Here is a 25,217-nt window from a genome sequence, read left to right as displayed (position 1 = left end):
ACTTTCAAACTGATTGTTTAATGAATTTTTCTAATAACTTTTTAGTATTGAGTTTAAACTGACTGCTCTCCTCTTCTGTGTATCATCACTACTCCACTGCAAAACATTAACAGCCTTACTCTAGATCTTGGAGACAAATGCTGTAGGTGTATTCACCTATGATGATTATTTAAAATCAATATTTCAAAGCAAAATACTTGCAATACTATATAATGTGAGCTGCAAGTTAAGACCTTGCAAAGAAATGGAAGGAAGGATGGAAAGGGGAAAAAAAAAAAAAAAAAAAAAAAAAAAAAAAAAAAAAAAAAAAAAAAAAAAAAGGGAAAAAGGGAAAAGTATTTGCAAAGAGGAAAACACGGATATGAAAAAGCATCACCAAGAATGGTTTCTGGTTATCAACACAGCACCTTAATACAGCAGTGAATAAAAATTTAAGAGATTCATAGAAGCAGAACACATGCAAATAATAAAGCTAGTGTAAATCTATTCTGCAACAGAGAGGCCAATGTAGGAAAACTAAACTATTCCCCAAAATACAGATGTTTCTATGGACAGTTTAGCTTAAAGTATTTCATACTTTGTGGATGTTTCTAGAAAAACTTGTGAAGTAAATAGTTGACCAGATTTTAAAAATAAATAAAACCCACAACATAGCTTGAAGGTAAAAGACTGCAGATTCACTTACCAGACTGCCTTGCTGTAATTTAAAGATGTCATTGCCATTCTGGTTTTAAGTGAAAATGAACTCTTCAATATGGAAATGTTTCTATACTAAAAAACTTATTGTACATTTTTATTTTTGAACATATTCATTGGTAAAACTTTCTTTATGCATATTACCTATTGTTTTCATATTTAATTTTCTGCTCAAATATTAACTGTAATTTAATCATCTCAGTGATGCTATTTGCATTCATGACTTAGAGGCCATGTTCCATTATTATCTTCATCAGTCTATGAAAGGCTTCACATATTACAAATCCTTCTTTCACTGACCACAGAAATATTGAATATACCAAAATAAGGTAATATTTCAACTGAAATTCTCTACAGATTTTGAATATAGCCAATAATGCTATTAGTAAATACTGACTTTATTTCAAAAACTGTCCTAGATGTTGAAACAGAAGTACATGGGAAAGAATTGCTCTGTAGATAGAGGTCATTTATCCATTGTAAGGGATAAAAAGAGAAAACATGGCATACACAGCTGTCTTTAAACATCTCCTCATTCTTAGAACAAATCTGTCTTATAAATTACAGTAAGCTATAAGGAGCATGAGATGTCAGGAAATAGCAAAAAATCCTTTATGGAACTGGACAGGGAGACAGTGACGACTGGCAAGAAGTCAAGACAATGAAAGTGAGAAGGATATTTCTAAAAGCCCTCTCTGATCATAGCATGTCTCTTGTGGATATAAAGAATGGCTTGATAATGAGTGAGACTGAGATTTCAAATATCCAAACCTGATGAAAGAAGGCAAATGCTGTTTCAGTCCTCTGTTTTCCCATTTTCTTCGAGATGATCGCTGTCTCATCACATGCAGCCTGCAAATAGGCAAGTCCCCATGCCCCTGGTTCCTATCAACAACAGTGCTATGGCATTGTTTTACAGTATCCCACATGAAGCATACTGAGCATGTTCCTTTCTGTTTTCTCTGGCATAAAAATAAATAAATAAATAAACTAGAAGACTGATTCTGTATGGGAACATAAATGGATTCATTAAAAGGGACAATTTTATTCCATTTACTACTAATTATTAATATAGCCTGTGCAGCATTTCTTTACAAGAATAACATTTCATCCTGTCTCATCGCACATAATTCATCTCATTTTCTAAAAGACTGCTGTACACAGAAACACTGCAGGCTGCTTCCATTAGATCTATCTAGGTTTTGCCCCTCCTCCACTGTGTGTCACTGCAAGGAATTTCAATAAGATTACTCCAACGCCTATTTGGATGTGCAAATTATCAAAGAACCTTGAGATTCAGGACCATCTCCAAAACCTGGAAATTGTCTAATTGCCTGCCTGCCTAAGTGTGAAAATTAGTGAAAATGTGAACATTACAGCCAGTCATGGAAATAATAGCTGGTAAACTTAAGAAACTGTTATGAGATTACCTGTCATCTTGAAAAATTCACCAGATGAGCTAACCACAACCCAGACAAGGCCCTGCCAGTAGCATCTGAAAGACAGAGATATTAACAGATATCAGTGCCAACAGTATTAGCTAATACTGCTGTAAGACTGTGGGTTACATATGGAAAAGCACTAAGTTGAGATTAAAATTCAATAAAAATATGAATGTAACAAGAGGTTAATTTGATTCTGACAAATAGTATGAGAACAGTCCAGTAAGAGAGGCACACAGATGATACCCTGCCTCATCTTTGCAGAAATCACTACAGAAGTAAGAGGAAATATTTGAGGAAGCAATACGGTAGAGTTTCAGTCTAAGAAGATACAAATTCATAGAAGGTTCATAGAAGATACAAACAGGACAGATAATGAAGCAAACATTTTACTGGGACAAACAAAAAGAAAAGGAGAGAGAGTGTGTGGACATCTCAAAGCAGTAAAAAGAAGGGGGGGGGGGAAGAGAGAAGGGAAGGATTCAAAGATAAAGTTTAGAAACAGTCAAAGCAAGGGCACAGTCTTTCAGGGGGAAAAAAAAAATAGAAGAAAAAAAAAAAAAGCTAACTGCGTAGTGACAACAAATGCCAAAGAAAAGCCAGCAGAATGGCAGGAAGAAGGAACATTTTGACAAAGTGCTGATCCCTGCTGACCATGCTGATCCAAGCAGTCCAGACGCTATGGAAGGATGAGGCAGTTTTCAAGCCAGAAGGAATGCGAGCACTACACTGCCAGAAGGAAAAGGTGGCAGAAGGAGCAGTGATTTAGTTCAGAAGAGGAGAGCTGATAGTGCAGAGAGCATAACTGCTGAGCTGTAAATAGCTAGAAGGACAAGTGTGAGCAAAGCGTCAAAGTACAATATTTTAAGCTTTTGTGCAGAGGTGACTGGCAAAACAGAGCAGCTGTATCAACCTTAAAGGCCACCTACCTAATTCAGGCAATGACACATATAAATCTTTGTCAGTTTCTGCGAAAAAAAATAAAATAAAAAAATAAATAAGATGAAGAATGAGACTCCTAACAGATTCAGACAGGTTAGAAAGAAAGCTAAAAAGTACAGTTTCAGATCTGGCACTGTTTAGATGCATTCACATTGAGTTGACTAGGGACTAAAATGAGAATAATGTTTAAAGTATTCAGTACTTTCACTGACTTTATGAAGGAGTTCATGAACTACTTCTAATGTAATATAGCATTTAGAAAAGCACTGTGGAAAGTAGCAAAATCATGTGTTGTTCTAGACAAAACAAATTCTATTTTTAAATGTCATATACTAAACCTTCTCCTGTGAAAGTGTTAGCTGGTACACACTGTTTGACATCCCTCTGTGAAGAATTAGTAAGGATGCTGTAAGAGATCTCAGAGGAGAAATCAGATGATTCACAAATAATCACCTAGTGCATGAACAGCCCTACAGAGCTATTGGACACATGGCTTTCAACTTGGAATTGGATTTGCAGGAACTGCCAGGAAGAGAAAACCAACAGCTGCTTAGGCTGGGTAAAGAAACAAAATGCAGTGAGTTGCAGTTGTGGTGAAATCTCCATTGGACGTAACCATCAGCTTTATCTCCAAGGAGTCCATACAGAAACCTGGTCTGGAACAAGAACCCTGCTCCATCACAAACACAGATCTCCTGCCAGAATGAAAGCTCCAAGCACCAGAAGGAAGAGGTCAAATTGTGCGCATGAGTTTCCCAGCACTCTGGCTTAAATGTTTGCAAGGGACATTTCTGCACTGCCCCAACAGTCAAGACAGTGAATAAAATGTAATTCAGTTTAATAGTAACCTCACCAGTTTCCATGGCAATGCATAGACTGTAGTAACTCCTCTCTGCTGCCAATAACTTAAGAGTAGCACAGAAGCCCTGGGAAACAGAAGCAGAGCTGTGAGCTCTATGGTAAAGATGGGTCCCAGACATTTCACTGCCCACCTGTTCTGCAGAAATGAATTCATGTCAAAGATGCTGTGATAACAAACACAACCACACAATCCAGTAGTGCCAAAGGAAGATAACAGCAGTCTATTCCTGAGTTGTTGTCATCACTCATGAGTACTGCGGTACCTCATTTGGTAGAATAACACAATGGTTACTTGACACATACTGTTATGTGTGTCTATTTATTCCAGAAATAATTCTCTATAAGTAAAGTGAAAGTCCAGTCAGCAGCAAATTCAAAAATTAAACCTGAATATTACCCTCAGTCTGTCTTTCATCTGCTCAGCCACCCGTGTAAGTCAACAGGAATGAAACCAGCTTTGGGAATATTTATTGCTTAGAAAAGCAGCACAGGTAGATCACACAACATGGTCTTATGCCCTTCTTTTTCAAGCTGTGATTATGCCAGAAACTGCCTCTCTAGGACACTATAATAGGCTATAATGGGTTATATTATTTTCTAAAATATGGATGCTATTCCCCCATGAATCTCTGGAAATCAGGAGTCTGAACAGCTACTGAGACTTGTGTCTCAGTGGAATTCTACAACATACACCTGTCAAGATGTTAGCACCTTGGAGGATTTGGCTTAAGTAATTTAAGGCAGAGTTACCTGAAATTGGCAAAGGCTTTTTTAACCTAATTTGAAAGTTTAAGACCACGTGCTAAGGATTGTTGACCATTTTAGAGTCTTACTAATAGCTTAGCTATTAGACGCATCTTGTAACTTAGTTATTTAGCAATCAAACACATACTCTTTAAAGAAAAGGACCCAAGGAAATGTGCACAAGTTGTATCAGAAGAGGTTTAGGCTGGACATATGTAGGAACTTTTTTTCTCAGAGAGTGGTCAGGCACTGGATAGCCTGCCCAGGGAAGTGGTGGAGTCGCCATCACTGGCAGTGTTCAAGAAGCATCTGGATAGGGAGCTAGGAAATATGGTTTAGGGGTTTTCTGTAGGTATGGTGGAGGGAGAACACTTGGACTAGATGATCTTATAGGTCCTTTCCAAGCTTGTGATTCTGTGAAAAGGAATCACTTGAAACTCTTTGAGACTGCACTATCACTTCCATATTGTAATGAACATAATTTGCATCCATTAAGTGATATTTCCTACATGTCCTTGCCCAACAAGAAACATTAACATCACTAAAACTTTCTAAGCAGCAGAGAGGAGCTGGAGAAGCAAATATTTCTTATCCCCTAAGTTAGTTTTATCAGAGCCATCCACTAAAGGAAAACTTTTTAACAGAGGACCAGTGACTGACAGTTCAGTTGCAATAAGATATATACATTGATACTTGCACCCACTCAAAAACATAAAAATAGCAAATTTGGCATTCAAGCTTATATTGTTGACAGCATAATAATGCAATCAAAACTATTCTACAGAGAAGTAATTCCCTGAAGCCTTTGTATCATTGCAAACTAGCACACACTCCATAAGGATGTTTATGAAGGGCAAACTACTCATAAATATGATTTGAAGATACTCTCCAATAATTTCCTAATTCCATCAATGTCATCCCCCTGCAATATAAAGCAGAATTATACAAAAAAATATATATATAGTTTTTTGAAAATCAACTACTTTGCAATAAAATTCTGTAACAGTCATTGCACTGAATATTCTTTCAATAAACCTCAGCTTGAAAATACAGAATGATTTTATCACCACTGAACAGAACAAAGAGCAGAAGACAGCACTGAAACATAGCAACTGTTCACGTATTTTTTAAAAAAGATTTTGCTGTGGTTTTCCAACTATCTCAGAACAGCTACTTAAGTGACGGACAATGGTCATAGATTCATAGAATCACATCATCAAAATTCCCCAGAAATTATGACATCAGGAAGAGTCACAATGAATACTACCCTTCAGCACTACCGAAAACAAAAATAGCTGTAAGCAGGAAGGGCAGATGTACCTGGCAAAACTAAACCAGGGGAGCTTGTTGTAGCCTCTTGCAGGGGGCCTACAGGAAAGCTGAGAAGGTACTTTTTACAATGGCAGGTAGAAACAGGATAAGAGCAAATGGCTTTAAACTGGAAAAGAGTAGATTTAGACTGGATCTTAGGAATAAATTCTTTACTATGATGATGGTGAAACACTGGAGCTAGTTGCCCAGCAAGGCTGTGGATGCCTCCTCCCTTGAAGCAATCAAGGCCAGGCTGGAAGATGCATTCCTGCAGCAGGGTTGGAACTAGATGATCTTAAGGGTCCCTTCCAACCCAAACCATTCTGTGATTCTGTGTATTCCCCAGTGGGGGAATCTTAACAAACCAGTGCATGGCAAATTACAGAACACTAGCAGTTTTAAAGGGCAAGAACTCTAGCCTGCCCTCAGTTTTATCAGCCCTTTGCTGTCCGCTTTGTTGTAGCACTTGAGACAGGTTGGTTGTTGCTGCACAGATTGCATCAGTGCTGTTAAAAAATCATCTGCAATGCAAGCAGAGAGCTAACACCAACCTGCTGCTTAAGAACAGCATTTATGTTGAAGCAGTGATTGAACACCCAGGGTACTTCTGGCCTGCCTGGTCACTGTTACAGTAATGTACGTTAAGCTGATGTAGGTACTGAGTGAAGGTGACTTTGCTCACTGCTTGGCAGTACCACTTTACCACACAGAAAAAAACAAGCTACCACCCATGCAGTAACTCTTACCTTGAATTTCCCCATAATGTCCTCACTGCTCCATGCACTGCTTCTCCATGTAAAACAACCTGTTTAGTGCTCCTGGTCTTCTGAGAGCCTGTAAACCACAGATCCAATTTTTTATTTTTTTTTTGCCCTGTACCGCATTTCTCCCCTTTCAATTTATGTTCCTCTAAGTGCTGCTAAAGCTACATATGTAGAGATTAAAGGCAGGTATGGTATACTGTGGCTTTCAGACATCAAAAATACAAGACTGGAGTAAATTGCATGGTCCTGCTTTTGTTAGCCCCAAAAAGACACTCATTATCATTTTTGTTGTTAAGTAAGTATTCTCTTCTGCTTCTCTAGTGATTGTAGATGCCCATCAGAGATGATAAATACTTCCTCTGGAGAGAGTGCAGGTGATTTAATTGACATGTGAGAAGGAACTGAGGTGGGTGTAGTGACCTGTGAAAGCAGTTATTCGTGACACATCACGAGTTACATTTCCTGTTTAATTTATTGTTTTCAGAAACAATTTACTGTGCAGGTCTAAAACAAAACTGCAAACAGTATAAACTTCCAGTGGTATTTTAAAAACACTGTATTGCCATGTCCACAGTCTCAGTGCAGTTACACTGGTGTAGACGGGCTTCATTGCCACATGCCCTGCTCCCTGTGTAGAGGTAAGTACCTGTTCCAGCATAAGCTAACTTCACAATCTGCATTTCCATAAAATTAAAACACTTGAATGTGTAAGAAGAAGCATATTGTTGCCTAACACCTCATCTATCCCAAAAGCTCTTCTCCTGTACTAACTGTTAGGGTATTTGGGTGGAAATGTGTGAGCACAGAACACACATTACTCCCGAGTGCTGTCTCAGAGGAGGGATTTTCTGAACCTGGCATATTTTCTATATTTAGACATGTAGGTTAGATAACATAATTTTACACAATAACTCAGACCAGATGTAAGTCTTTTCCACCCCCCCATACAATTTGCTGCATTTTTCAGGACCCATCCAACTATAGTTCTCATTTAAGGTTTTTCTGCTGGTAGTTAAGATGGTTCATGGTTCTTTCCATTCTCCTCATATCTAGCTAATCACTCTCCCAATATTGCATTCCTTTCTGTCCATTTCCTGCAATTTTCAGAAGAATTGCTCTGTTATTTGTTCTGTCATGGGGATTTCATTTTGCTCATTCATCTAAAACTTCTGCCTTTTTGTCTTTGTGTGTGACTTGCAGCATAAACCTCTTGCAATACCCTGTATGAAAACACTAGACTATTTATTCTGTATGAAAAATTAGGAAAACTCCTTTCATTCTTAGTCAAATCATCAGCATTATGTATTTTTGCACATTTCAAATGGTCTTCTACCCAGAAAATATTCCTAAATTTATTGTAGAAATGTCCCCAAGACACAAAGCATTTTGCTTTCACAGGTAAAATAGAAATATATTTATGCAGATTATTATACCTTTGGATGCATTTAGGAATTGGTCTGGTGGTTGTGCTTTGGTTGGTTCTCATTTTCCCATTATTTCTTTCAAAGTAATGGCAAAATGAATTATAGTTATTTAAACACCTTCTTAATAATAATAAAAAATGTTTAAAACTTCCAATTTAACATCCACTTTTTTCCAAAATCTTACGTACGTAGAGGGATTTACTTAATTCTAACTAGGTACTGTACCGAGCAGGACAGTCTAATAGGAACAAGGAGAACTCTGCAAAAACGTACAGAAATCTATGGCGATCTCTTTGAAAACAGTTTGTATACAACAGAAAACTTCATCAGAAGTGACAATAACAGGTTATGAGTTTGGGGGGGTTATGTGGTTATGTTATTACAGAATTTTTTAAACACTTGTAGTCCATGTGCGCAGTTGAGTTATACCATACTTTCTCATTCAGCTTTTCCTTCCCTCTGCTCTTTCTCAAGGCATGCTGGAGGGGGGAATATAGGCTAATATTTCTCTCAAGTTCTACTACTATATACCTGAACAAGCCAAATAACAGATTCCTATCAGGTTGCCAGTCTAGTAGGGGACAGTGTTGTTATTTTTTTAATTATTATTTTCTTCCAGAGACCATAGCTGCATTTCCTGCAACCACATCCCATCAACTCATTTGTGCTTTTTCAAACAGAGATGGTACTTTAGCACTATCAAGCAGATTTTCCGGTTCATCTTTCTTATAAAACGGAAGATGCCGTGCAGTCTTCTGAAGAATATATCCTTTAATCTATCTTTTCCCGTTAAGGCTCAACTTGCTAATCAGGTCCTCACTCCTGCATCTATTTCACAAGTAGAGATGTATTCAAATGCCATATATTGTGGATATTACCTGTTAGTTTTCTGAAAAATGTATCAACACTTATTAACACAAGTTAAAAACAAACAGCATACCACATGCAGCTAAAATTGCTGGTCTCTGCTATTTAACAAACCTCTGTTTTGTTAATGAAAAGCTTAGACAAGCATTCTTATCACAGGATTTCATGGTGGTAAGCCAAGAAAGGAGAAAAACAATTTGCTGACTTGACAAAGAAGTCTAATATTTGGAGAATAATTGCTTGCCTCTGAATATTTTACAAAATGGGGAAATTAAAGGACAATATAATTTCTTTTACTGCATTTCTATGTGTTTCATGTGCCTCCATAAACATAAGGGTTTTTAATGTTTTCTTTCTTTTGGGATAACCTCTTTTTTAGAGCTTACATTTTTGCTTGATTCAAACTAAAAGTGCAGTTACCTGAATTAACAGGTACATTTTGGGACACAAGACCCTTCTAGGTGATAAAGTCAAGAAACTCCTTTATCAGAGAGAATAGGCTTACAAAATGATTGTTCAGCTATCTTTAGAAGTACAAGGTACAGATTACCCTAGTAGTTTTTAAGGAATTATCTTTTGAAAATAACATTCTGTGAAAAATCGGGCTTCTCATAGTTGGAAATTGACTATATTAACTTAGATTTAATGACAACATAAAAATACATTTTTCTATAAGTTTTTAACTGGAAAATGAAAAGTTAGAAGATTAATTTTTCTCATTAAACTGTTTGTTAGAGCATAGTCTTGGACTTAAACTGCACTAACATTTTTGAAGTTATAGAGGATAATTTCTTGGTGGGTAGGCACAGGAGAAAAAAAATATAACCTTTTTTAAAATCAGAAACTGCCAATTCTGCTCCTAGTAGCACCAAAGTTTTCTCACCACTCTAAAGCATTTATTTTTTGAAACTTTATTTTGTCTATTTAAAAAGGAATTGTAATTAACCCTTATCTCTCATTTTGAAGTCTAATTAGTTGGCTTCACATTTTTCTAAAATTATGAAGGCTTGAAGGTCATGTCCTACATCAATTTGAAAGTAAATGTCCCCCGACTTTCTCATACAGTTTAGAAATTCACCACTTTTGCAAATGTTACATTTGGCATTACACAATTCAACAGTTAGAACATGGGTTGAAAAACATTCCAGATTTTAAGAGATGTGTTGATTTCCTTATTTTATGAGGAATTTAGTATACTGACTTTCTAAAGGTAAGGCATAGGATGATCCACCATTTGCAGAGATTTTATATTAGCATATTTCAATTGCTTTGTTGAAATTACTCTTGTGTAATTTGGAGTAACCAAACACAAAACTACATCCAGTTGTCTGTATGTGATTGTGAATGTTTGTAAGGTTGCATCCTTTTCTCTCTATCCCACCAATTACAGACACAGGATCTTCCAATTACGATGAAAAACACAAGTTATTTTTATTTATTTTTTTTTTGTGATGGAGGCAGATGGAGATTCTCCTTGGTGCTCCTTAGCCCAAAAGGCAGTCCCACAGAACTTCATCTCTGCTGTTTATAGACTATTTTGTACAAAAAGAGCTTCATGTCAACCTGAGAAGAAACTGTGAAGGGATATTTTTGTGCCTGGTTTCCATGCCTGTGCTCAGAAACTGCACCTGTAGTTGAGTTATGGGCTGCCATAGGAAGACTTTACACCTGGCTTATATTGGACATTTAGGAATCAGCTGCAAAGCTTTCAGTGACCTTGGTTTCACTTATTACAGTTCTCATAACTGAACTCAATATTTGTTGAGGAAAAATGCAAATATTTGTGCAGTGGAATTATTTCATTTCCTAAAATAATTTAGAAATACAAATCCATCAATATTCTAATTCATATTTAGTCAGAGTTTTAGACACTACTTTTGGGTTGCTGTTAGTACAAATCAAGCAATAGTTTCTAACAGATACAATATTTTTTTACTGTGATTTCTTGTTTCTGCAAGGTTCTCTGGAGAATTTTATTTGTAAAGATTCACTGTGCATTTTGTTACCAAGTTAACAAAACAACTGAGATTCATTCCAGGTAAATCCACATGCACCTACACCTTGCTTGCTTTCATTACCAGTAAATTCAGAAGGAAGAGAGAAGAGAAAGACCTTGGCAAACCAAGTTGCAAAGTGTTAAATCCAACTGCATGTCAGTGTGCTGAAACCCTGGAATGCCTTCATAGGGGTACTGGCATATCTTTCCCTCCTATCTTAATAAACAGATAAAAATCTCAGCTGACTTGAGCACAGCTTCTAGTAACTGTTCTAGAACTGGGCGCTATGGTGGATGATCCATGTCTGAGTGAATCATCCTTTTTTTTTTTTTTTTTTTTTTAAATATAGCTTTAGTTAGAGTCAGCACTGAAAATTATTAACTTGTTCTAAGCATACACTTGAAGACTTGAAGATGCAAAGTAGGGCATGCACCAAAGAATATCAGTATTACATTTTACTCAAACTGAACTGAGTAGTGGAGGAAAAAAACCCAAACACTGAAATCAGGGCAGCTCATGAGAATCACAAGCTTCTTTCAAACACAGAGGAACTTTTAATTATTCTAGTAGGCCATTGCAGTGATTCGGAAAACAAAAAACAACAGCACCCACTTACTGACATCATAAAGGTTAAACTCATGGCTCAAAGATATCAGTACAAAACCCAGAATATCAGAATCTGATAGCAAATATCCTAAAGCATCCAGAAGCACATTCATCACATGCAACCTTCGTACTTCTGAACAAGTCCATGTCTTTACTTGCAGTAGTGAACTAAAAAACAACAAAATAATTCTCAGTCTCAGCTAGATCTCATTTCAGTTTCAAGACTTGCTTCAGGTCTTGCACTATCAACTTTGACATCTAGACTTTAGGCAAAAACAAGGAACAATCAGTGTAAGTTTAAAAAGGGTATAAATTTTGCCTGTTTGTTTGTCAATAAAACCCAAAAACCCAATATTACCAAAAGTTGTGGCAAAATTAAAGATATTAAAGATGTGGGCCACATGAAGATAAATTCCCAGACATCTTTCTTAAAAAGTTTAAGAAAGCAGAATGAATGTAAAGCCATCCACCTGCTGAGGATGTTATCAATATGCTGAGATCCATTTTTCTCCATGTGATAAATTTGAACTAAATAATTTTTTATATCTTATAGGACAAGTCAGAGTCAAAGCAAACCAGTCACCTGGGTTTATGCTTGGTCTAGCCAAGTAGGATAACCAGAGGACAATCATTAATCATCAACAAATTACAAAGCAACCACAATGCCAAGGTAAAATCAATTACAGTGACGATTAAAGCAGTCAGATATCAAATTTAAAAGCCTTGAAGTTAATAAATATTTTAACACAAAGTAGCAGAGACTGTAAACTTCAGAACATTCCCCAGAAAGAATAAAGAAGTTAGTTGATAATAATTATTTGTATAACAAGCTAAAACCAAAACTACGCGTAGAAATTAACCTAATGAACAGACCTCCTCCCTGGCAAAAAAATAACTGTTAATCAAAGCAATGAGAATATTTAATACTACAAGGCTTGTAATAATCCCAGTTACTTTGGGATGTAATTACTGCATTGATAGGAAGGGAACACATTAAATCAGCAACTTTAAAGAAAATAAAGTGAGTTATTCATGTTCCACAAAAGATGTAGTCGTAACTAGACTTTCCCAGTCCACAGTTCTGTGCAGTTAGCGGTGTCCTTCCACTGACATGTTACAGCATATCTGTTTTTAACTGGGGCTGAAGATGTTCTAGAAAGCTCAAAGTTTCAAATCCAAATTACTGCACAAAGAAAAGGAACACTCAGTAGGGGGAAAGAAAATTCTATCATGAATAGTGACCTGAAAGTCCAGAAGAATTCATATATCCACCTCATGGACAAGGTTGAAACTGATACAAATACATAGTGGCTGGCCTGAAGATGGATGACAATTTATCTGTCTGCTTGAGTATATACAAACAGATTTTTCTGAGAAGATCACACAGACAGTAGTAGAAACACTCAATCCAGGTAGATCTGGGTTCTTGAATGTGGTTCCTGAATTGAGAGTGGTACTTCAGGCACCTAGACTACAAACATGACCTGCATTTCTGAAAAACAACCATAAGCCAGTCTGCATTTACACTGCTTCCAAGAGACGGCCATAGAGCAATATCCTTTTGGTTCATCTGATCAAGGATCTTTGGCATATTGCCCATTGTTAACATCACTAGAAAATTTGATGAGGAAAATGAGAAAGTTGTGCACAAGATGAAGTTTCTTCTCAAAGTACCAACAAAGTGCAGGTGAAGACTAAGTACAGAATACAATTTCATTCACGTTTTTATCTGAATTCTACTTTTGCTCCTATGATTATCTGCCTTCAGAATTTCTCAAAAATATGTATCAAAATCACAGACTTTAAAATTTGCTGCAATTATGCCATATTTTGAATTCTCCACTAGACAGAATCAATTCATACCAGACAGCAGATGGCCAGTGCATTCAAGCAGAAGGAATTAATATACAAATTGACCTTCCTTGTCTATTCAAAATAACTGATTTAGTTTTTTGTCCTTAAAAAAGTTATTAAAAATAAAAATTTACATTAAAAGATGCATTTGAGAAGTGCCAATAATAGAAGTAGGAAAAAATCTAGCAGAGAAATTGTGAGTATGAAAATGCATGGAAACTCCTCTCATATGTTCATATTTTCTGACGTAGAGTCAGCACAAGTAGATCCCTGCCCTCCAAAGCAGTTTCATGGTTCCCCCTGCCCCCCATAAAATAATTATGAAATGGCATCCATTTATCACTTATCACTATGAAAACTGATGTGTTCAGAAACTGAGTTCAACATACAGAATAATCAACAGCATACATAAGCATTCTTCAAAGTAAAATGGGCTGAAGTCTAGCCCATCTTTGCTGACAAGTTTCAGTGCAGGCCAAAGCTCACGTGGTCATTTTTCATTTTTTAAACAGAAAGCTTTCTCAAATACGCATTCATTTCACTCATAGCTGGAATTTCAGTTTAACAGTCTACAGAAAATAGCTTATTTAACAGTTTATTTAAATAAAAAATTTCAAAGCTTGGAAAAAAACATTACTTTTATGATTCAATCATGGAAAGTATTTACTGAAACAACCTACAAGTTTATAATACTTATAAGTTAATATTAAAACCTTGAACTTCTGCAACTCATATCTAAATATTAAACAAATCCTACATTAATAGTTAAACAAAATTAGCAGCATTGACAGGGTTTTAATCTATTCTTGCAAACAGATATGTCCATCTTCTTCAGGTTGTGGGGTAACATTCATCCTCAGATGGATGTCAAGTGTTGAAACAGTCACACGAGACACTGCACCCAGCTCAATAAACTGTAAAGGACTTGGTCTAGCTCTACAGCATTGAAGTGTCCTTGTCATCTTTCCCTTTCTATGTAGACAAACCTCTGTGCCTAGGTGGGTATCTGCTTGTCCTCTTGAATATTCTGACCAAATAGATCTCCCTTGCATGCAAGGTCCTAGCATGCCAAGATCTAGGCCACTAATTATCCTTCTCTGTTTTAGATTTGTTTTACATTTTCATTTTTCTGTAATTTACTTCAGTTGTTAGATTATTCAAAGTTATTTCTTCCCTGCACACTGATCATTAGCGTTCAATAACATTTTGTGTATTTAAGCCATGAAAATAAATCCACCTTCTTAAAATAACAATACCACACATCTTTGAAACACAGGAAAGACAATAACACATAGAAAACTTGAAATTTGGTTTCTTCTGTCACTAATACAGTGTGTGTCCTTGAGCTTTCCATATTTCTAGATTCCATTAGCAAAATGATAAAAATAATAAATGTATTCAGTTCACACATTGATATATTCCATATTATATACAAAGAGTGTTCTCTTCCAGCATTTCACAGCCCTTATTACAGGCCTGTCTCTCAACTTCCAGTTTTAAAGCCAGGTTGCATTAAACATCAAATAGCAAATTAAAACAAGGCTACTCTCAGAAAGGAAAATATCAGTCTTCCGGATGAGACAAATCACAATACAGAACTCCTGCTTACTGGACTTTTGCAGGATGAGCTTTTTCCTGCAGCCTTATTTTCTGGTACAGAAAATGTCAGTATTTTCCCAAGTCACAGCGAATCATAATGAGATCTGGATAAGCATCCACAATGGTCTGACTTCCCAAGACAAACACATTTCTGAGGGTATACTACTCAGTATGAAGAAGTTCTCTCCTCTGCTGTGGGAAACCTGCTTCCCCAGTTATCCATCACACCTGCATTGCTATGGACATACGCCAACAGTGCATGATCTGTCCCCAGAATGACTGCATTTGGTCTAAGCAGCAGGCAACAACCAAAATAGCTGGCTATTCTTTTTCCCTTCTTTTTACCTACAAAATATGAGGACCTTAAATTATGCACTAGAAAGAGGAGAATAAAAAAAAAAAAAAAAAAAAAAAAACCTATGTGCTCTGTCAGTATTCCCACTCCAGAGCCATCTGCAGTATAGGGAACTGCTAAGTCTGCAGTGGTTCTTTACAGGTCTCTTCTACACACCTGTCTGCCACCACCTTTGTCCTTGTGCTGCAGGCTCTGTAGTTTTAAACCTAATTTGCTTGTTTTAGTCTTGCACCTTCATTACTCTAAAAATGAAAGCTTTTTGAATCACTTATTTCTTAGCTGGACCAAGTAAAGTTCTATGACAATCCCCCAGAGTCCAGCTTGACAAATAAAAATAAATTGTGCTGCCATAAATGTTATGAAAAACCTACTACCCAGCAGAATATCTTCTCGTTATAATGAAAAATATCAGTTGCATTATAGCTTGGATTTTTTTTTTTTTTTTTCCTGTCTGAATGATAAAGGCTCAGCAGACTGATTACTTTCCATACTGCAAGAAGGTCATTCTATACACTGAAAGTTGTGAGGACTGGACAGATTGGGGCTACATGGAATTTTGTTGAACTGGAAATGCTAAATGAACACAATGACCCAGAAACAGTCTCATAACATACAGCAACCACAAAGGCGCAGATATCATGAAATTCTTGGGTACATTTCTAAGGAATTGTGTGGTGATGCTGTAGATATCACAGAGAAAGCAGCAGAGAAAAAAATATATCTAAGTTCACTGTACTACAGGGAATATATCAGTCTAGGATCTCCAGAGACTGGAGATACAGGGTTAACAAACTGTTGTTGATTCAATAGTGTTTGAATTATAAAGAGAATGAAAAGAGGAGGGAGAGAAGAATTAGTGATTAGGGTAGGGGGGGTAGGGGAGGTGTTAGAACCTATAATTATATTCATAGGCTCTGACACAACTAATATTACCAATTTGTACACATTATTTAATAAGACTTTAGAGGAATGCCAAGCTATATAGTACAGTCATTTAAAAAAAAAAAAAAAAAAAAAAAAAAAAAAAAAAAAAAAGGTCTTAGACATCCACATCCCACCAAAACTTGATGATATGATGCAACAAGTAGTTGTAGTTGGAACCTGCCTAGAAAATGTACAGATGATCAACAAGAATGTCTGTGAATGAGTTGAAACTCCAGAGGTGGCAGAAGAGCAGCAGCTAAAAAGCCCAGAGAGATATTCATTATGAAAAAGTTGCCCAGCCAGCAAAATACGCATTAAATTTGATATAGATAAGGACATATGCTTTCACTCTAAGTTGCAACATAATGTTGGAACAACTTGACCTCATTTTAAATGAGATATTTCAGGTATTGGAAGCAGTGTAAATGCTGTGCTAGACTGTAGTGTTTATTCTGCAAAGGCAATTAGAGCTCTCTGCTTGTATGGATAGCTTCCATTTAATGAGTTTGTTTGCTTCTTGCTTATCAAAGCAATGTAGCTCACTGAAAGCTATTTTCAACATCTCTGCATTCTTTAGAAGGCTCATGTATAGAGTTGTCACAATAATGTAAGACTGAAACAAACATTATTAAGATTATACTGCTAGTTTCCTCCTTGGTGAGGATAAGGATGCTGAACAAATTCCAGTGAGACAGCTCAAATACACAAAAAAGTCTCAAAAACAGATGCGAGTGCAATATTACCAACTCATATAAATAATTGTTTTAATTAAAGGCTGGAAATCACAAACAAACCAGTGGTTTTGTTTCCTTCTAGAAAACTTTCACTTGAAAACAAACAAACAAACACAGTCCTATTGGTCTGACAAACAAAACTCTCATCAGATGTTCTGATCTTCTGTAATTTCAGTTTGGCAATCTGGAATTAGCATAGAGAAGACTTAAAATGGAAAACAAATTCACACTGCACACATTCAGAAGTTTAGAGACCACTTTTCTTCTTGAACTTTACCTCACATCAAAATATGGCAAGGAAAACCACTCCTTTATTCTTAATTCCTCAGTCCACATGATAGCTCTGCTAATTCAATCTGCTTCTATATCACAGAATCACAGAATGGCTGTGGTTGGAAGGGACCTCTGGAGGTTATCTTGTTCTGTCTCCCTGCTCAAGTTCACTTTTTAGATCAATTTATTCCTTAATACACAATACCAATAAAGCTACTTTGTAGATATGTTTCATTTGTCAAAGACTTATATTTACCAAATCTGCAGTAATCCTGCTCATTTTTAGGACATCCTTGTATTTACCATCTAGTGAGCTTAAGCATCTTTTTACTTGATTCTTATCAAATAATTTCTTCTTCAGGTTGAAAAAAAAAAAATAATAATAATAATAATTTCAATTGCCTTTAGTAGACTTACAATGGTTTATCTTAACTAAACTTTTTTAAAAATCCTTTTTTAATTATGTTATTTTCCATAGTAGTGGGAAATCTACTCTGCTATAGCAAAAAAACAACTTATCTAGTGCAGCTCAATTTTGACTTATAATGAAATTCTCTACTACTGCTGAAAATGGCATCCTCTAAAACGTCTTTTAAGACTTTGTCCATGACAAATGTTCTTGGAACTACCTGCACAGCAAGCTTTAAATTGATGACAAGAACAAATAAATAGAAGAAAGAATCAACACAAATTTCACCTATTGTCTTCAGTGTTTCCAGGAGAGATAATTCTGTTTATTGATTATTTCAGAAGCAACTGTTCCATTTACCCACTTCAAGAGTGCTTTGTAAGGAATGAAGGTAAGGAACCTAGTCCATTAAACCAAGACTACATATTCATTCTACCAGAGTTTAAACACTGTATATTTCCAGTTATCTTTTTTTGTTGTTGTTCTCCAGAATGTGTGAATCTGTTCTTCCTCAGCACAAAATTGAACATGTTAACTTAAATGATGTAGTCAGTTATTCTTGAAGACCAGAATTTTGAATTGTAATGTCCACACATGGCAAAAAAAAAAAAAAAAAAAAAAAAAAAAAAAGCAACAACAACAAAAAAAAAAACACCTAGACCATTAAGTAATCATAATCAGCATAATCAATACAAGTGGAGAAATAAAAAGGGAAAAAAACAACTAGAAACAATAGATTAATGAGAAAGAGGGAGAATTCTGGAATAGAAAAAAAAAAAAAAGTCAAAGGAGGCAAATAAAAGAGTGAGTACTAGAGAGCAACAATCAGTAAAACAGAGATGGAGAAATCAAGTAGGGAAACGGAAAACATAAGAACAAGAACAAGATGAGAAAGGAGATACAATTACTTCACTTACTCAAATTAATACAAATGATTTAAAATCTATGAAGAGTTCTATGATATCCTTTATGTGTAGCAATCATTCACCCATAGCTCAATCTCACTCTTGCAAATTTTAAAGGCAAAATCCAATATAACTCTATGAGGAATAGTAAAATACAATAGCCCACAGTTTGATAGCATTAGTGTCTCATTCTTGTGAAAGCTAAATAAATTCAGCTTGTCCAATGGAAAAAAATGAAAACAAAGGCATTTGTTTGATTATGTCTGCAAAACAAGTGAGATTTTGCAAATCTATGTCAGTAGACATATATCATGCCCTAACACCCAGCTTAAATATAATATTAAAACATTATTATCATATCTGTGAGTCAACAGGAAAAACTTACTTTCATTTTGTTTCTATTATTTATACTATTTCTATTAAATCAGTGCCTAGATAGTTGAAATTAAATTCGCTTCAACACAGGAGCATTAATGCCTCCAACCCAAACAGAAGAAATTTTGAAGTCTGAATCAAGTGTAGCAATATACTTTTCATTTGAAGGTCATTATTTATTTATTTTTTTGTCATTTTTTTATTGGTCAATCTTAACATTGACAGATGCACTATAGTTATCTTATCTGAATGAAAAAAAAGTTGTGAAAAGATAATCGTCTTGTAAATTTTTTGCTGAAGGATAACAAATTGGGACAGGTTAGTATACACTATTTCAGCATTTTCTGTCTAAAACGATGGAAGCAAACAACTAACAACTAAACAGTTTATTACTTTCTTATCAATCATATGTTGCCATAATCCAGTTTACTGGTGTGACATCCATTTTACAGTGAAAAAAAGAATATATAGGTTGATATGCTGATAGCATATAATATACAGCATATTGCTCAAAACAAGCTGTTAGTTCAAGTTCATCACTTACTAGTATTCTCCTTAAATTTTTGTGAGACACTATGCAAACTCAAAATGAGTTTTTTTTTTACTATGCTTGTGAGAATTAAATTCTAGAATACCCAAACAAGAGACAAGCCAAGTATATTTCGCAGTGTGAGCAAATTCACCAGTAGCAAGGATTATGAGTAGAAACTGCATTGAAAGAATAGGGATTTCTAATACTTGAAAGATAACTAGTTACACTGGCTGTGGAATGGGACCTGCAGGGCAACACGTCAAATGGGAGATACTATTCTACTCTATTCTAAATAATAGGCTCACATTCATAATTTTTCCCCCCTCTCTCCATATTTCAGTTTTCTAGAATAAATGGCTTCACAACACTTTAGCAAGATACCGCTCTGTGTTGGAAGAGAGTTTTTCAGCAGATTGTCAGGATTACAGTTCTGGGAAGAGGAAAGAATGCAGATTCTGGTATACTTCACAGCGCAAGGAAATTATCTGCAGTAAATGTCTGAGAGTTTTCAACTCCTTCTCATGCTTGTCTAGCTGTACTTGTATTATAAAAAAAATAATCATATGACTATATCTAAATGGAAATTCTCCTGGTAAAATTCATGCTTTTGAATTTTCTGTATAGACAGAGTCTAAACTGGAACAGAGATATCTCTACACTACTGTCATCACTGAGCTTGAATGAGCCTGAAAAGTGAGCTCATACAGGCTTTATATTACACTCATGGTATTACTGCTTTGTGGTAGTTATTTTAGTGCAGCTTTTATTTGGGTGTTTCCCCAGTTATCTGAAATCACTGCAACAGCAGATGTGCAGGAACAGAAAAGAGGCCAATTGGATAGCTGATGAGCACAACACTTCTGGTCATTGGTAGGTAATGTCATTAAAGGATACCCCCCAAAATGCAAAGGCCTGTCAAAGAACAAGCAGGGAAACCTAGTGACTTGCGCAGTGGAAACTGAGGCACACTGGGTCAGCTGTACCTGGGGCTGTCAGAGAGATATTCGTTCTGGGTGGGAAACTCGCTGAAAAAAATCTGGTGGGACTGAAAGCATGTTTCTCCTGGCACAGGAGCCACAGCAGCCCCACTGCTATGGATCTAGGGTGGAGCAACCTTTGTACTGCTTCTTCTGTCTGTCTACTGCCAAACTGCAGAAAGTCTCCTGTGAATTTCTTGATGTCTGACACCCAGCTCATCCCACACCAGATTATATTAGCCCTACTCTCTGCCAGACAGGTCACATCTTTAAGTAGCACATCAGCGTCATCACTTCAGATTGCTAAGCAGTAACAGCTTTTCATCTCTAACAGCTGAATTCAGGCACTGTATCATTTAGCAAACCCTGGGGGCATCCAGTTCCCCTGAAGATGCTGTTTCATCTTTTGTTAATGAAAATAAAACTTATTCATATTCCTATATTTCTTTCAACTATTTTACAGGCAAATTCCTACAGAGATAAAACAGCTCACATAAAAGTGGGTTCCAAGAAATGCAGAACATGCTCTCAAATTGAAATCATAACTTCAGAAAGCTATTAATGTTTAAAATATCCATAAATAATTCTTACTTTTACATTAGAGTGGGCAGAATCTTGTGAGCAGATACTCAAAATAAAACATCAAATCAGCAGAGAGCAATTTTGAAAGTAGCATAAAAATGTGAATCTCATGCAGCTCAACAGAAATTAAAAAAGAACAACACAAGAAGCTTAGTGGAAATTTCATCTCAGTCTATGACTTTCTAACATTATATCTAAGATATTATCATTTATTAAATGAAATTGCCATAAAAATATTTGTAGAAATATGGTTTTGTGGCTTATTTCAGCTGGCAAGGAGTAGATTGTAGTAGATTGTCAAGTCCATCTGTCCTTTAAAGCAGCACATTTTCTACCAACCAGGGAATAGCTCAGATACTTAAATAACTGTCTTTTAACCAAAATGCAGAAAAAATAGCTTTGCATTTTCACATTAGTTTCCTTTTAGAGGAACTGCTGTCCAGTATTACAAAGAACTAAACAAGCATTTCAACTTAATGCCATGTTTTGTGAACATTCCTAGTTTTTGTTCAAAAAGAAAACATACAAATGCCTTGTGGATTCTGACCTTTTTTTTTTTTTTTTTTTCTTTTTTAACAACTAACCTCAACATTTATTTGTGGAACTGCAATTAACAGGCTCTGAAAAAGATACCCTGGATTATAAAAACACACTGCTGCTTTAAGTACTGTGTTGAGCAACAATTCCTGAGATATGACTCAGGCCATGCATTAAGCCACATCTGTCAACACAAACACACCCCAATTTTTATTTTTATTTTTTCCTGCATAGATACCATACATATCTTATAAACAGTATCTTGGAAGTATCTGTTATGAATCAAACAACATCCAGCCTGTTTAACTTGCATATAATAACGTATTGTTTCATTTTTATATCCAAGACATTAATTACTTCTTACTTTCCCTCACACTAATTTTCTTCCCATTCCTGAACCCTCAGCTCCACTACTTTCCTAGGCAGATCCATCAGAAGCACACAAAATGGCCACTTAACTTTGCTCATCTCCCCCCCCCCACCCCCGCCTTCACAAGTCTCACCCATCTTATGTTCTTTTCTCCTCAAATTTATCCTGTTCTCTTTGCCTAAAAGTTACTCTTTTACTCCATTTTCACTTTGGCCACACTGTTTGGAGTTCTTTTTCTTTCCTCCTCAATCCATGTTTCTTCTAGCCCTCTCCCATAAAGATTCCCTTGCGCTTCTTCTACGTGTTTTCTCTGTGCTGCACAGATTCTGGTTACAGCCCAGTTGGTGTGAAGTAACAAATTAATCTACCAAAAACCAAAGTCTATCTGAGAAGTTTTATAAATAATAATAATAATAATATTTTTATTCCCCTTATCTGTCCCCTAACAACCACCAGCTTTTGAGCTGAAGTAAAGAAGAATGATTCTCATATTTCTACCATATATTTGTCTCCTTCCGCATTTCAGGACATCAGGTAGCTTCCACAGAGCCCAGTCTGTCCTGTTATTTTGGCTAGGACAAAAGCAATTAACTTCCTGGTCATTCCAAGGCAAAAGTTCTAATCAAAGTCTCATCTGAGCAACACTGACCCACTAGTGAAAGCACCCTTACCGAGAAAGAGACTGCCCCACAAAACTGCAGAGAAAACTTTCTTCCCCCAACTTAAATAATATGAACAAGAAATCATATCTAAAATATAAATACCCCTGTGACTAGTAGGATCAGATATAGAAAACTGATAATCATATCCTTTCTCATAGTTCTTTGTGCCCACCCACTCACCCTGCTTTCAGGCCACCCACACTGGCATTCATTGGCTTGCCACAAATGAAGAAGGAGTTCGAATTGCTGACTGCTCTATGCTCTTCTTTGGTAAAAGCAGAAAGGCCACTTTCTCTCTGAGATATGTGAAGTACAATGGAGTTAAGTGTATATAAAGTATATTTTTATATGTATATACAAGTATATAAGTATAATCAAGTATAATAGATTTATTGCTGAATTTGCCTGGTAAAGAGTCACTCCTTATTCCAGTGGCAACAGTACCTCATCCATCTGCGAGTAACTTCTGTCTTTGTGCACGGCATAGGATTTCACTATGTTCCTATCTCTACCCAGAACTTAATTTAAGACTTTATTCCATTGCCTAGTTAGAGAATGTTCACTATGTAGACTTTAAGACCCTAGAAGTCCGCAGCTGGGCCAATTACCGAAATAACACCAAGAGGGTGAGTGGTAAAATGGCGATTTCTTAAAGCAAACACACACTTATATAACCTATGCCCTTCGTGTACGCCTCTCTTGTACGCGTCATCGATCCTTCCAGAAATTAGGGAGGGCCTGTCGCGTGACAGCCCGATATCCCCGTATTTCGCCTAATACAACACACTATCACATGCCATTTGCTCCACAACGAAGTGATAATTGAAGCAGCTTCAACTTCAGTTTAGCTTTTTTTTTTTTTTTTTCCATTATCAAGCCATTTTCTTTTAGGCACTAATTATGATAAAAACAACTACTTTTATTAACCGCTGAAACTTGATCAGCTAGTGATTTTACTCTACTTTCCCCCCCTTCATTACTAACAATACCAGAAGTAGGAACTGACCAATACTTTTCAACTTAAGAGCACAAAATTGTGTTTTAAAAGAAGCTTATACAGCCTTCACTCTTCTGGTTGGATTTTAGTTTTAGCTCTCATTAAAGATAACGTTTCTTAGACTACACATAGTAGTACACATAGTTGGGGGTAGACCAAGCTTTGATTATGATTGGTATAAAGAACAATTGTCTATGATGACCGTGAGTGGGAGGTATTTTAAACTCGGGAAGAGGCTTCTCTAAGTGTAGTAATTGAGTCTGCAATCCTTTGTTACTTCAATGAGTTCTGATTCAAGCACTGCCAAATTAGAATTTTTTACAAGTCCACCACAGAGTTTTACCTTGTCTGGGAATTTTCCCTTGTCAAGAGCATTTTCTTGTCAGTCTTATATGAAATCATTCAGCATAATGATTTTTAGCAGGCACCTATGATTTCTTTGCAGTAAATCTGAATATTTCCAATCATAGCTGTAAAGCTGCTGTATTTATTGCATAAATTCTTCTTCTTCCAATTACCTCAAATTGGAATATGATACGCACTCTATTTAATAAGCCTTCAGACTTTGAAACTGTCCTATGCATTGTTTATATCAGGACACATTAATCAGCAGTAGATAAATCAGTGAAAATATTCTCTTACTATTAGTATTCTCTGTGATGTGTATTTCCCTGTACATTCAAATTGCATCTTTTATTTTACTCTCTATGGACAAACAATGCCATTATCAAGATTTGCATTAATGTGCATTACGTGAGTAATCCAAAGGAAATAAATGAATATTCCTGTAAAAACCTTTCAGTCACATTTTATATTACCAGACACAAAAAGCAGTTTCATTTTGAAAATAATTATTAGCAAATAGTTTATATAACATCAACTTAAATTCATAAAAATACCATACTTAATTTCTAATATTTTTAGGTGTTACTTTATAAACATTCTCTTTAGCATTTGATAGACCAGAAAACTTGTATCCCATAGAATATTAGGAAAAAAAAAAAGTAGCACTAACGCTTTCAAGGCACAGTAAGGTCTTCTGTGTTCATTTATTAATGAGAAAGCATAATAATAACAATAATAATAATAAAAACCTCACCTGTCTCTGAAGATCAAGACTCATAGAAAAACTCCACAGAGAAGAGATCTCCAGCAAGAAATCCTCCCCCAGTGGCAATCAGCCCTTAATTGAGAGGTGTAGCCAGGCTCCACCCCTTCCAGCCACGCAGCTGAATTGCCTTCACCTGTGCTCCCAGGGCTGACCAAGCCTCTTCTTCCAGGTGCTCAATCAGTGGTTGAGGCCATGATTCAGTTTCAAAAGCAGTGCTTTGAGATTTGTCATATATTTTGTCCTTCGATAAACTGAGAAAAGCCCCAGGGGATGTTATTTAATCTTTCTTTACTCACTAGCCTGGGAAACAAATGTAACTAGTCCAATTTTATTTATTGTTCTCCCTTAACTTTTGCTATTACTTTGG

The 25,217-nt window shown here is 36.0% G+C and overlaps 1 long non-coding RNA gene across 1 annotated transcript; it reads right to left on the bottom strand.

Annotated features, from left to right (window-relative positions):
* Positions 1-3,067: 3,067 nt before the first annotated feature.
* Positions 3,068-24,882, bottom strand: LOC140250771 (uncharacterized). Its single transcript, XR_011903266.1, has 4 exons — positions 24,839-24,882; positions 6,743-6,830; positions 3,934-4,006; positions 3,068-3,106 (listed from the first exon to the last, which is right to left on the bottom strand). It is a non-coding gene; the product is annotated as an uncharacterized lncRNA (long non-coding RNA).
* Between the last annotated feature and the right edge of the window lie 335 nt (positions 24,883-25,217).

This window comes from Excalfactoria chinensis, chromosome 3 (assembly GCF_039878825.1).
Source record: "Excalfactoria chinensis isolate bCotChi1 chromosome 3, bCotChi1.hap2, whole genome shotgun sequence".
NCBI lineage: Eukaryota > Metazoa > Chordata > Aves > Galliformes > Phasianidae > Excalfactoria > Excalfactoria chinensis.
This window is presented reverse-complemented; position numbering and strand designations above follow the sequence as displayed.